The sequence below is a fragment of the Tamandua tetradactyla genome, chromosome 7 (genome assembly GCF_023851605.1).
Source record: "Tamandua tetradactyla isolate mTamTet1 chromosome 7, mTamTet1.pri, whole genome shotgun sequence".
In the NCBI taxonomy this organism is placed as follows: Eukaryota; Metazoa; Chordata; class Mammalia; order Pilosa; family Myrmecophagidae; genus Tamandua; species Tamandua tetradactyla.
This window is the reverse complement of record NC_135333.1, coordinates 79,461,070-79,476,148: the sequence shown is the minus strand read 5'-3', so window position 1 is coordinate 79,476,148 and position 15,079 is coordinate 79,461,070.

The window sequence follows — 15,079 nt, the reverse complement described above, 5'->3', positions numbered from 1 at the left end:
AACATCTAATGGATAAAATATAATCATCTCAAAAAATACTTAGGAAAAGATTTTGGCTATATCAACACAAATCTTAACAAAAATACATGAGAAAAATATGCAGACATACAATATGTGGCAAAACTAGCACAAAGGGCAGGAGAAGGCAACTGACATTGTAATCTCAAGATTCGTACCTTAAACATAATGTGCAGAAATATTAATTCAAAGTAGACTGTGATAAGATAATGATGCATATTGTAATCTCTATGCTAATAATTAAAAATTAAAACACAGAAGCATACCTAAAAAGCTGATAAAGGAGATAAGATAGAATATTAAATGCAATTATGAAAAAAAGACAACAGGTGAGACAAACACTGACACTATATAAGTAAAGAAATAAAGGACAAGATTAATGCTCTAAACTGACTAGATCTAAGCACATATATAGAACATTTCACTCAGCAGAATGCAGTCTTTCCAAATTCACATAGATTACAGAGCTCAAGAGAAGTCTCAAATAATTTTACAATATTGAAATCATAAAATGCAACTTCTCTGAAGCTAGAAATCAAACAGAAGAAAACCCAGAAAATGTACAAACATATGGAAATTAAACAGCACACTATTAAACAACCAAGGGGTTAAAGGAAAAAATATTAGGGGGAATTAGAAAAAAAAAAAACTTAAAGACAAATGAAAACAAAACACAACATACCAAAACTTGTGGGATAAAGCAAAAGCACTGCTCAGAGGGAAATTTATAGCTATGAATGCCTATTTCAAAATGAAAGATCTTAAGTAAGTAACCATCTTTACATCTTGAGGAACTAGTAAAAGAAGTAAAACCAAAGTTAGCAGAAGAAAGGAAATCAATAAAATTAGAGCAGAGATAAATGAAGTAGAGAATAGTAAAACAACTGAGAGACTAAACAAAACAAAAAGTTGGCCTTTTGAAAATAAATCAATAAAATTGACAAGCCTTTAGCCAGACTTACAAAATATAAGAAATATATGCAAATAGCTAAAACTGGTAAAGAAAATGGTGATGTCACTATTGAACTTACAGAAACAGAAAAGATTATCATAGAATATTATGAACAATTATATGAGCAATCTAATCTAGAATAAATGGAAAAGTTCCTTGAATTACACCACCTACCCAGATTGATTAAGGAAGAAATAGAAAACATCAGCAAACCTATAACAAGTACAGAGATTAAATCAATAATAAAAAAAAAAACCTCCACTAAAGAAAACTCCATGACCAAATGTCTTTACTGGTGAATTCTACCAAACATTAAAAGGATAATACCCATATTTCTCAAACTCTTCCAAAGAATTTGAGAGTAAAGAATACTTTCTAATTATTTCTGTGAGGTCAGACTTGCTCTATACCAAAGACAACATGTGAAAAGAACATGAAGTTTCTTTACAAGTAGAGATGGAAGGTGGGCCACGGTGGCTCAGTGGCAGAGTTCTCACCTGCCATGCTGGAAATCCAGGTTCAATTCCTGGTGCCTGCCCATACAAAAAAAAAAAAAAAAAAAGAGAGAGAGAGAGAGAGAGAGAACAAATATAGATGGAGAAATCCTTAACAAGATACTAGTAACTCCAAGAGCATTTAAAAAAAAATTATACAGCATGACCAATGGAATTCATCTTATGAATCCAAAGGTGGTTCAACATATGAAAATCAATGTGATACACCATATAGCTACAATAAAGGAAAATTTATATGATTATTTCAATAGATTTAAAAAAAATGGCATTTGACAAAATCCAGACCCATTCTTGATAATAACACTCAGAGAAGTAGTAAAGGTAGGGAATTATCTCAACATAATAAAGGCCATTATGAAAACCCTATAGCTAACATCATAGTGAACAGTTAAAGAATAAAAACATTTCCTTTTATAAAAGGAACAATATAAGGATTCCAGCTTTCACTGCTATTCAAAATTGTCCAAGAGGCTCTTGATGGAGTAATTAAGCAATGAAAAGAAATAAAAAGTATCTACACTGAACAGGAAATAAATAAAACTATCTATATTTGTAGATGGCATGATATTATGTATAGAAAAGCATAAGAAATCCACAAGAAAATTATTAGAGATAAAAGGTTGCAAAGTACAAGATCCAGATACAAACTACTGTGCTCCTATTCACAAGCAACGAATAAGCTGAGAGGGAATTAAGATAACAATTCCATTTATAATAGCATCTAAAAGAATAAAATATCTAGGAATAAATTCAACAAAGGATACAAAACACTCCTGAACTGAAAACTACCAAACAGTCCTGAATAAAATCAAAGACCTAAATAAATGTAAAAACAATCCCATGCTCATGAATTAGAAGAGTTAATATTGTTAATATGTCAATATTACTCAAACCAATGTACAAATCCAATGCAATTTCTGTTAAAATTCCAGCAGTCTTTTTTACAGAAATGGAAAAATTCATCTTCAAATTTATATGGAACTAAAAGGGGCCCCAAATGGCCAAAACAATCTTGTAAAAGAACAGGATTGGAGAACTCACGTTTCCCAATTACAAATTGTAGTACAAATTGATAGTAATCAAAACAGTATGGTACTAGCACAAAGATAGACAGTAGATCAATGGAGTAGAACTCAAGTCCATAAATAGACCAAAACATCTATACTCAGTTGATTTTGACAAGGATGCTAAGTACCTGCAGTGGGGAAAGACAACCCCTTCGACAAACGGTGTTGGGGGAGTTGGATAGCTACATTCACAATGAACACACAACCTGTTTTAGTTTCCTGGGCTGCTCAAGCAAATACCATGCAGTGGGTTGGTTTGAATCATCAGAATGTATTAACTCACAGTTTTTGAGGCTAAGACAAAATCCAAGGTGTAATCAAGGTGATGCTTTCTTCCCAAAGACTAGCATTTTGGGGCTGGCATCCAGTGATCCTTGGTCCTTGGCTTCTCTGTCACATGGCAATGTGCATGGTGGCCTCTTCTGGCCTCTCTCTTCTCTTCCAGGTTCCAGTGAATTTCAGCTTCTTGTTTCCAGTAGCTTCCTCTACAACTTTTTTTGTGTTTTCATTCCACTTAGAAAAGGTCTTCCATATCTAAATTAAGGCCTATCCTGACTGAGATGGGCCACATCTTAACTGAAGTAACCTGATTAAAAAGACTACATACAATGGTTTCACATCCACAAGAATGGATTATATTTAAGAACAGGTTTTTCTGGGGCACAAACAGCTCCAAATCACCATAGACCACCATATCAGACCATATAAAAAGTCAACTCAAACAGAGCAGGGACCACTATGTGTAAGAGCCATACCATAAAAATCTTAGAAGATAACATAGTGGTCATATAAAAACTGGTATTTTATGATGGATTTTTAGATATGACACCAAAAGCACAAGCAACAAAAGAAACAATACATTTAATGCAAAAACTTTTGTGTATCAAAGGAAACTATCAAGAAAATGAAAAGACAACCTAGAGAATGGGAGAAAATAGTTTGTTTCAAACCACATATTAGATCAGGGTTTAATATCAAGAATATACAAAGAACTTGAACAATGCAACAACAAAAAGACTAACAACCCAATTCATAAATAGGCAAAGGACTTGAATAGACATCTATCCAAAGAAGATATACAAATGGCTGATAAACACATTATAAGATGCTCAGTGTCATTAGCCATTAGAAATGCAAATCAAAACCACAATGGGATGCCACTTCACACCCACAAGGATGGCTATTATTTAACAAAAAGGAAAATAAACATTGGAGATTACGCAGAGAAATTGAAACTTTAATGTGATGTTGGTGGGGATATAAAATGGTACAACCATTGTGGAACAATATGATGGTACCTCAAGAGGTTAAACATAGAATTACCACGTAACTCAGAAACCCCACTTCAGGAAAATATCTGAAAAGACTGAATACAAGGTCACAAATAGATGTTTATACCCCAATGTTTGCAGTAGCTTTATTCACAATACAAAAAGGTAGAAACAACCCAAGCTTCCATCAACAAATGTTTATGGATAAACAAAGTGTGATACATCTGCACAATGAAATATTATTCAACCATAACAAAAAATGAAGGCGTGACACTTGCTGTAACATCAAAGGACCTTGAAAACATTATGTTCAGTGAAATGAGACACAAAAGGAGAAATACTGCATGATATCCCTTATAAAAGGTTGCTAGAAATAACAAATTGGTAGAGGTAGAAAGATCAGAATTTGCATGTGAAGTGGGGTTACCTGGAACAAGAAAGGGATACTAAATTAAAATTTAGCCTCTGATACCTTCAATTATAGCAAACAGTTTAACATAGCCTAACTCCTACCCAGATAAACATAAAGCCTCACACTAAAATCTATTTGTCTCAGTTCCTTTTACTCAATACATCATCTGATGTTCAGTGAAAAATTACAGGGCATGTTAAAAGGTATAAAACAATTTGAAGAGCAAAGCATCAGAACCAAACTCAAATATGGCACAGCATTTAGAATGATCAGGTTGAGAATTTAAAATAATTATAATTAATATGCAAGTGACTAATTGAAAAAATGGACAACATACAAAAGCAGAGAGGTAATGTAAGCAGAGAGAAGGAAAATCTAAGAAAATATAAAAGAAAATGCCATAAATCAAAAACACTAAAACAGAAATGATATGGCTCATCAATACATGGAATCTGATTAAGAAAAGTATTAATGGGCTAAAAGATATGTCAATAGAAACTTTCCAAAATGGAAAGCAAAGAGGAAAAAAAAAAAGAACAGAATGTCCATGAACTGTGAAGCAATTACAAAAGATATAATGCATATAATTTGAATATCAGAAGGAGTGAGTGAGAAAAGAAAAAGAAGAAATATTTGAAGTAAAATGATGGAGGGTTTTCCAAAATTAATGACGAACACTAAGTCACATATCCAGGAAGTTCAGAGAACAACCAAGCAAGGTAAATAACAAAAAATCCATGCTTAGACATGCCAAATCAAACTGCAGAAAATTAAGGACAAAGAAAAAAAAATCTTGAAATAAGCCAGAGGAGGGGGAAAACCCCACCAACTTACCTATAGAGAAAAAAAGTTAAGAATTACATCAGACTTTGGAAACCATGCAAGCAAATGAAAGCAGAGTGAAATATTTAGAATTTTTTTTGTATTTAAAATTTTGAAGGAAAAATATCACAAACCTAGGATTCTATACCTGGTGAATTATCCTTTAAAAGTTAACTGTTTCAGTTTCCAGAGCCTGCCCATGCCAAAAAAAAAAAAAAAAAAAAGTTAAGGAGACTAGTCTCGGCCCTGCATATACTTACCATAGTAATTGTAATAACATCATAAATCCACAAAAACCTTGAACTCCCTAAACTTGAGGAGACAGATTTTTGGACTGCTTGGACATCTAATCTCCTGCTTTATGCCTAGGAATAAACTCTTTCTCTCTTTGGGAAAAAAAAAAAGTTAAGGAGAAATATAACCGTTTTGAGGTAAACAAAATTTGCAGGAATTTGTTGTCAGCAGAACCACCCTTCAAGAAATGTTAAAAATAAATTAAGAGAAAAAAATAAACATCAGAAACCCAAATCTACATAAAAACAAAGGCGTATTAGACAAGGAATGAATGAAGTTAAAACAAAATTTTTTATTTTTCTTATTCTAAGCAACAATGTATTTGGTGATTATAGCTTATAGATAAGTGCAGTGAATGACGTAATGTTATAAATGATGGGAAGTAAGAATTGGTAATACTCTCTTATAAGGTACTTGCACAACCTATGAAGTACATAGTGCTACTTGAAAGAAGACTTAGATGAGCTATAAAAATGTACTGCAAACTTTGGGGAGAACCCTACAAAACTTCTTTAAAAAGAAATGTGATTGCTATTCTAAGAAAGAAGATAAAAATGGAATAATATAAAATACTCAATTTAAGCTAGAGAAGGCAGAAAGGAGTGGGAGATTAAAGAACTAGAGCAATAAACAAAACGGAAACTAGCTACAAACATAGTTGACCAATTATGTCAAACACTCTAAATGTGAATGGCCTAAATGTATTAATTAAAAAATAGACTGTCGGACTTACAGAGAAGATGGCGGCTTAGTAAGACGTGCAGGTCTTAGTTCCTCCTCCAGAACAGCTACTAGGGAGGTAGAGGCAATAAAGGGCAGCTCCCGGAGCCACAACAGACACCAAGAGGACAGCGTACCCCATTCTGGAGCGGCTGGCTGGCTGGGGACCCACTCTGGTGAGATCGCCGAGGGGCGTGTGCTTCCCCGGGCCGGGGCGGCAGGCAGCCGGAGTCCCTCCCTCCCTCCTTCCCGGGCCGGCTGGGAGAATAGGACAGGCGGTCCCCTCAAGCTGCGGCAGCTGGTGCCTCCCCCCCCACGCGCAGCCCCCCAGACCAGCTGGGAGAATTGGATCGGAGATCCCCAAGCCACAGAGAATGGCGACCGGGGTCCCTTCCAAACACGTGGCTTCACGGTCTGGCTGGGAACGGTGGATAGGCACTCCCCCAAGCTGCGGCGGCTGGAACACCCCCGCCACGCTTGGTGCTCCAGGTCGGCTGGGAAATTTGGACAGGCGCTCCCCCAAGTCGTGACCCTCCCCGCGCACGGATCCCCGGGCCAACTGGGAGATTCGGATTGGCACTCCCCTAAGCTGCTTCGGCTGGCGACCCCCCCCTACAGCGAGAGTTTTCCAAAGTTAAAGGAGCCACAGCATCTTTTACTGGTGGGACCCACAGACAGATGAGCGGCACGAGCACCACCTACTGGGCAGGATAAGAAAAACAGAGCCCAGAGATTTCACAGAAAAATCTTTCAACCTGCTGGGTCTCACACCCAGGGAAATCTGATTAAATGCCCAGACACCAGCAGAAGATAACAGATCACACTCAGAAAATTGAAGATATGGCCCAGTGAAAGGAACAAACCAATAGTTCAAATGAGATACAGGAGCTGAGACAACTAATGCTGAATATACAAACAGAAATGGAAAACCTCTTCAAAAACCAAATCGATAAATTGAGGGAGGACATGAAGAAGACATGGACTGAACAAAAAGAAGAAATAGAAAAACTGAAAAAACAAATCACAGAACTTATGGGAGTGAAGGACAAAGTAGAAAAGATGGAAAAAACAATGGATAACTACAATGGTAGATTTAAAGAGACAGAAGCTAGATTTAGTGATTTGGAGAATGGAACATCTGAATTCCAAAAAGAAACAGAAACTATAGGGAAAAGAATGGAAAAATTTGAACAGGGGATCAGGGAAGTGAATGTCAATATGAAGCGCACAAATATACATGTTGTGGGTGTCCCAGAAGGAGAAGAGTAGGGAAAAGGATGAGAAAAACTAATGGAAGAAATTATCACTGAAAATTTCCCAATTCTTATGAAAGACCTAAAATTACAGACCCAAGAAGTGCAGCACACCCCAAAGAGAATAGACACAAATAGGCGTTCTCCAAGACACTTACTAGTTAGAATGTCAGAGGTCAAAGAGAAAGAGAGGATCTTGAAAGCAGCAAGAGAAAAACAATCCGTCACATACAAGGGAAATCCAATAAGACTATGTGTAGATTTCTCAGCAGAAACCATGGAAGCTAGAAGAGAGTGGGATGATATATTTAAATTACTAAAAGAGAAAAACTGCCAACCAAGACTCCTATATCCAGCAAAACTGTCCTTCAAAAATGAGGGAGAAATTAAAACATTCTCAGACAAAAAGTCACTGAGAGAATTTGTGACCAAGAGACCAGCTCTGCGAGAAATACTAAAGGGAGCACTAGAGTCAGATATGAAAAGACAGAAGAGAGAGGTATGGAGAAGAGTGTAGAAAGAAGGAAAATCAGATATGATATATATAATACAAAAGCCAAAATGGTAGAGGAAAATATTATCCAAACACTAATAACACTAAATGTTAATGGACTGAACTCCCCAATCAAAAGACATAGACTGGCAGAATGGATTAAAAAACAGGATCCTTCTATATGCTGTCTACAGGAAACACATCTTAGACCCAAAGATAAACATAGGTTGAAAGTGAAAGGTTGGGAAAAGATATTTCATGCAAATAACAACCAGAAAAGAGCATCAGTAGCTATACTAATACCCAACAAATTAGACTTCAAATGTAAAACAGTTAAAAGAGACAAAGAAGGACACTATCTACTAATAAAAGGGACAATTAAACAAGAAGACATAACAATCATAAATATTTATGCACCGAACCAGAATGCCCCAAAATACATGAGGAATATACTGCAAACACTGAAAAGGGAAATAGACACATATACCATAATAGTTGGAGACTATTCACCACTCTCATCAATGGACAGAACATCTAGACAGAGGATCAATAAAGAAATAGAGAATCTGAATATTACTATAAATGAGCTAGACTTAACAGACATTTATAGGACATTACACCCCACAACAGCAGGATACACTTTTTTCTCACGTGCTCATGGATCATTCTCAAAGCTAGACCATATGCTGGGTCACAAAGCAAGTCTTAACAAATTTAAAAAGATTGAAATCATACACAACACTTTCTCGGATCATAAAGGAATGAAGTTGGAAATCAGTAATAGGCGGAGTACCAAAAAGTTCACAAATACGTGGAGGCACAACAATACACTCTTAAACAACGAGTGAGTCAAAGAAGAAATTGCAAGAGAAATTAGTAAATACCTCGAGGTGAATGAAAATGAAAACACAACATATCAAAACTTATGGGACGCAGCAAAGGCAGTGCCAAGAGGGAAATTTATTGCCCTAAATGCTTATATCAGAAAAGAAGAAAAGGCAAAAATGCAGGAATTAACTGTCCACTTGGAAGAACTGGAGAAAGAACAGCAAACTAATCACAAAGCAAGCAAAAGGAAAGAAATAACAAAGATTAGAGCAGAAATAAATGAAATTGAAAACAATAGAGAAAATCAATAAGACCAGAAGTTGGTTCTATGAGAAAATCAATAAGATTGATGGGCCCTTAACAAGATTGACAAAAAGAAGAAGAGAGAGGATGCAAATAAATAAGATCAGAAATGGAAGAGGAGGCATAACTACTGAACTCACAGAAATAAAGGAGGTAATAACAGGATACTATGAACAACTTTACGCTAATAAATACAACAATTTAGATGAAATGGACGGGTTCCTGGAAAGACATGAACAACCAACTTTGACTCAAGAAGAAATAGATGACCTCAACAAACAAATCACAAGTAAAGAAATTGAATCAGTCATTCAAAAACTTCCTAAAAGAAAAGTCCAGGACCATACGGCTTCACATGTGAATTCTATCAAGCATTCCAGAAAGAATTAGTACCAACTCTCCTCAAACGCTTCAAAAAAATCAAAGCAGAGGGAAAGCTATCTAATTCATTCTATGAAGCCAACATCACCCTCATACCAAAACCAGGCAAAGATATTACAAAAAAAGAAAACTACAGGCCAATCTCTCTAATGAATATAGATGCAAAATCCTCAACAAAATTCTAGCAAATTGAATCCAACAACACATTAAAAGAATTATACATCATGACCAAGTAGGATTCATCCCAGGTATGCAAGGATGGTTCAACATAAGAAAATCAATTAATGTAATACACCATATCAACAAATCAAAGCAGAAAAATCACATGATCCTCTCAATTGATGCAGAGAAGGCGTTTGACAAGATTCAACATCCTTTCCTGTTGAAAACACTTCAAAAGATAGGAATACAAGGGAACTTCCTTAAAATGATAGAGGGAATATATGAAAAACCCACAGCTAATATCATCCTCAATGGGGAAAAATTGAAAACTTTCCCCCTATGATCAGGAACAAGACAAGGATGTCCATTATCACCACTATTATTCAACATCGTGTTGGAGGTTCTAGCCAGAGCAATTAGACAAGAAAAAGAAATACAAGGCATCAAAATTGGAAAGGAAGAAGTAAAACTATCACTGTTTGCAGACGATATGATACTATACTCCGAAAACCCAGAAAAATCCACAACAAAACTACTAGAGCTAATAAATGAGTACAGCAAAGTAGCAGGTTACAAGATCAACATTCAAAAAATCTGTAGCATTTCTATACACTAGTAATGAACAAGCTGAGGGGGAAATCAAGAAACGAATCCCATTTACAATTGCAACTAAAAGAATAAAATACCTAGGAATAAATTTAACTAAAGAGACAAAAAACCTATACGAAGAAAACTACAAAAAACTGTTAAAAGAAATCACAGAAGACCTAAATAGATGGAAGGGCATACCGTGTTCATGGATTGGAAGACTAAATATAGTTAAGATGTCAATCCTACCTAAATTGATTTACAGATTCAATGCAATACCAATCAAAATCCCAACAACGTATTTTTCAGAAATAGAAAAACCAATAAGCAAATTTATCTGGAAGGGCAGGGTGCCCCGAATTGCTAAAAGTATCTTGAGGAAATAAAACGAAGCTGGAGGTCTCATGCTGCCGGACTTTAAGGCATATTATGAAGCCACAGTGGTCAAAACAGCATGGTATTGGCATAAAGATAGATATATCGACCAATGGAATCGAATAGAGTGCTCAGATATAGACTCTCTCATCTATGGACATTTGATCTTTGATAAGGCAGTCAAGCCAACTCACCTGGGACAGAACAGTCTCTTCAATAAATGGTGCCTAGAGAACTGGATATCCATATGCAAAAGAATGAAAGAAGACCCGTATCTCACACCCTATACAAAAGTTAACTCAAAATGGATCAAAGATCTAAACATTAGGTCTAAGACCATAAAACAGTTAGAGGAAAATTTAGGGAGATATCTTATGAAACTTACAATTGGAGGCAGTTTTATGGACCTTAAACCTAAAGCAAGAGCACTGAAGAAAGAAAGAAAGAAATGGGAGCTCCTCAAAATTAAACACTTTTGTGCATCAAAGAACTTCATCAAGAAAGTAGAAAGACAGCCTACACAATGGGAGACAATATTTGGAAACGACATATCAGATAAAGGTCTAGTATCCAGAATTTATAAAGAGATTGTCCAACTCAACAACAAAAAGACAGCCAACCCAATTACAAAATGGGAAAAAGACTTGAACAGACACCTCTCAGAAGAGGAAATACAAATGGCCAAAAGGCACATGAAGAGATGCTCAATGTCCCTGGCCATTAGAGAAATGCAAATCAAAACCACAATGAGATATCATCTCACACCCACCAGAATGGCCATTATCAACAAAACAGAAAATGACAAGTGCTGGAGAGGATGCGGAGAAAGAGGCACACTTATCCACTGTTGGTGGGAATGTCAAATGGTGCAAACACTGTGGAAGGCAGTTTGGCGGTTCCTCAAAAAACTGAATATAGAATTGCCATACGACCCAGCAATACCATTGCTAGGTATCTACTCAAAGGACTTGAGGGCAAAGACACAAACGGACATTTGCACACCAATGTTTATAGCAGCGTTATTTACAATTGCAAAGAGATGGAAACAGCCAAAATATCCATCAACAGACGAGTGGCTAAACAAACTGTGGTATATACATACGATGGAATATTATGCAGCTTTAAGACAGAATAAACTTATGAAGCATGTAATAACATGGATGGACCTAGAGAACATTATGCTGAGTGAGTCTAGCCAAAAACTAAAGGACAAATACTGTATGGTCCCACTGATGTGAACCGACATTCGAGAAAAAACTTGGAATATATCATTGGTAACAGAGTTCAGCAGGAGTTAGAAACAGGGTAAGATAATGGGTAACTGGAGCTGAAGGGATACAGACTGTGCAACAGGACTAGATACAAAAACTCAAAAATGGACCGCACAATAATACCTAATTGTAAAGTAATCATGTTAAAACACTGAATGAAGCTGCATCTGAGCTATAGGTTTTTTTTTTTGTTTGTCTGTTTGTGTCTTTTTTTTTCTTTTTCCTTTTTTTTACTATTATTATTATTTTTATTTTTTCTCTATATTAACATTCTATATCTTTTTCTGTTGTTTTGCTAGTTCTTTTCCTAAATAGATGCAAATGTACTAAGAAATGATGATCATGCATCTATGTGATGATGTTAAGAATTACTGATTGAATATGTAGAATGGATGATTTCTAAATGCTGTGTTAATTTCTTTTTTTTCTTTAATTAATAAAAAAAAATAGACTGTCAGAGTGGATTAAAAAAATACTGAACTCTACGCTAACTACAAGAACCCCACTTTAAATATGAAGATACATATATTAGAAATAAAAGAATAGAGAAAGATATATGACACTAGCAATAATCTAAGGAAAACTGGAATAGCTATATAAATTTCAGGAAAACAAGAGACTTCAAAGCCATCAAGGTTAGAGAAATGCTTTATGTAATGATAAAAGGGGTTGATTTCTCCAAAAGTTATAAAAATCTTGAATATATATATGCCTAACATCAGATTAGCAAAGTATATGAGACAAAAAATAGTAGAACTACAAGGAGTGATTTTACTTCAAATATTTCATAGTAGACAAGTGAACATTGAAAACACAACCTGATAATTAATTGACAGATTTGACAGTCAGAAAATTAGTAAGTATATAATTGAACTGAATAGCACCATCAATCAACTGGATCTAATTGAATGTTTTATCATTATGAACATTATCAATATTCATTCTTCTCAAGCTCACATGGAGTATTCATCAAAAAGACCAATTAATCAGCCAAAAATCATACCTCAACCAATTGAAAAGACTAAATATTATATGAAATATGCTGTCAGACCACAATAGAATTAAACTAGAAATCACTAACAGAGCAATAGCTAAAATCTTAAATTTGTAGATTAATTAACACAGTTCTAAATAAAACATGGGTCAATGAAAAGTATCAAGGAAAATTTTTAAAATATTTTGAAATTATAAATACAATTTTTCAAAATCAAATACAGTGAAAGTGGTATTTACAGGAAAAAATAACATTACATGCTTGTATTTGAAAAGAAAAAGTTCTAAAACCAATAATAGCTTCCACTTTCGGTAACTATAAAAAGAAGAGCAAATTAAATCCAATATACCGGTGATATGATGGTGGCTCAGTGGCAGAATTCTTGGCTGCCATGCCAGAGACCCAGGTTCAATTCCCAGTGCCTGCCCATGCGAAAAAAAAAAAAAATACATATATATATATATATCCAATATAAGCAGAAGCAAAGACAATATTGAAAAAATTAAAATCAGAACAGAAATGAATTTGAAAGTAAGAAATAGAAATATTTAGTAATCCAAAAGGTGGCCCTATGAAAAAGTCAAACTGATAAACATCTAGCCAGACTGACCATGGAAAACAGAAAGAAGATACAAATTACTAATACCATAAAATAAAGAGGAGCCATCATTACTGATCCCACAGACATTGAAAATTTTAAAATATATATTATAAACAATTCTATGCCCACAAATTTAAAAATCTAGATAAAACAGACCAATTGCTTGAAATAAGCAGATTGCCAAAACTCATACAAGGACAAACAGATAATCTGAATAGGCCTATGTCTATTTAAAAAACTGAATAAATTATTAATAATCTTCCCAAATAGAAAGCATCAAGTCTAGAAGGGTTCACTGGTAAATTCTTCCAAACACTTAAGGAAGATATAATGCCAGTTCTCTACGATCTCTTCCAGAGAATAGAAATAGGGAATAGAATACTGTATTAGTTAGGGTTCTCTAGAGAAACAGAACCAACAGGGAACACTTGCAAATATAAAATTTATAAAAGCGTCTCACGTGACCGCAGGAACGCAGAGTCCAAAATCCACAGGGCAGGCTGTGAAGCCCACGACTCCGATGGAGGGTCTGAATGAACTCCACAGGAGAGGCTCACCAGCCGAAGCAGGAATGAAATCTGTCTCCTCTGAGTCCTCCTTAAAAGGCTTCCCATGATTAGATTTAGCATCACTCATTGTAGAAGACACTCCCCTTTGGCTGATTACGAATGCAATCAGCTGTGGATGCAGCTGACGTGATCATGACCTAATCCTATGAAATGTCCTCATTGCAGCAGTCAGGCCAGCACTTGCCCAATCAGACAAACAGCTACCACAACTTGGCCAAGTTAACACATGTCCCTAACCATGACAAATACTTACTCATTTTATGAATTAAGCAATACCCTAATACTGCAATCAGACGAATACATTACAAAAAAAGGAAAACTACAGAGCAATATCTCTCATGAACTTTTATGTAAAAATTCTCAAGAAAATTAACAAATTGTATCTAACAATATTTAAAAAGTATTGTACATCATAACCAAGACGCATTTCCAAGATAAAAGGCAGATTTGACATTCAAAAGTCAATTAATGTACTCCATCATAACAATAGGCCAAAAAAGAAAAGCCATATGATCATAGCAATAGATGCAGAAAAAGCACTCACAAAATTCTCAAAATTAGGAATAGAGTGGAACTTCCTCAATTTGATTAAGAATATCTACAATAAACTTACAGTGAACATCCTACTTAGTACTGAGAAACTAGAAACATTCTTCCTAAGATAAGAAACAAAGTAAGAATGACTTCTTTTACCACTTCTTTCAACAGGCCCACTGTTGAAATAAAATAAGAAAAGAGAATAAAAGTTATACAGATTGGGAAGGAAAACAAGAAACCATATTTGTTTACAGATGACATGATTATTTATATAGAAAATACTCCCACACCGCCCCAGAAATCAACAACAAAAAAAAACTCACCTGAATAATAAGCATATAGCAACATTGCAAGATGCAAGATATTTAATATACAAAAGTCAGTTTCTTTCCTATCTACCAGCCATGAACATTTGAAATTTGAAATTTAAAACATATAATATACATTAGCACCATAAAATTGAAATACTCAAGGTACAAATCTAACACAATATGTACAATGTCTATATGACGATTACAAGAAAATTCTGATGAAAGAAATCAAAGATCTAAATAGAGAGAAATTCCATATTCATGAATAGGTAGTCTCAATATTTTTAAGATATCAGTTTTACCCAAATTGATCTGTAGATTCAATGCAATCCTAATTAAAAT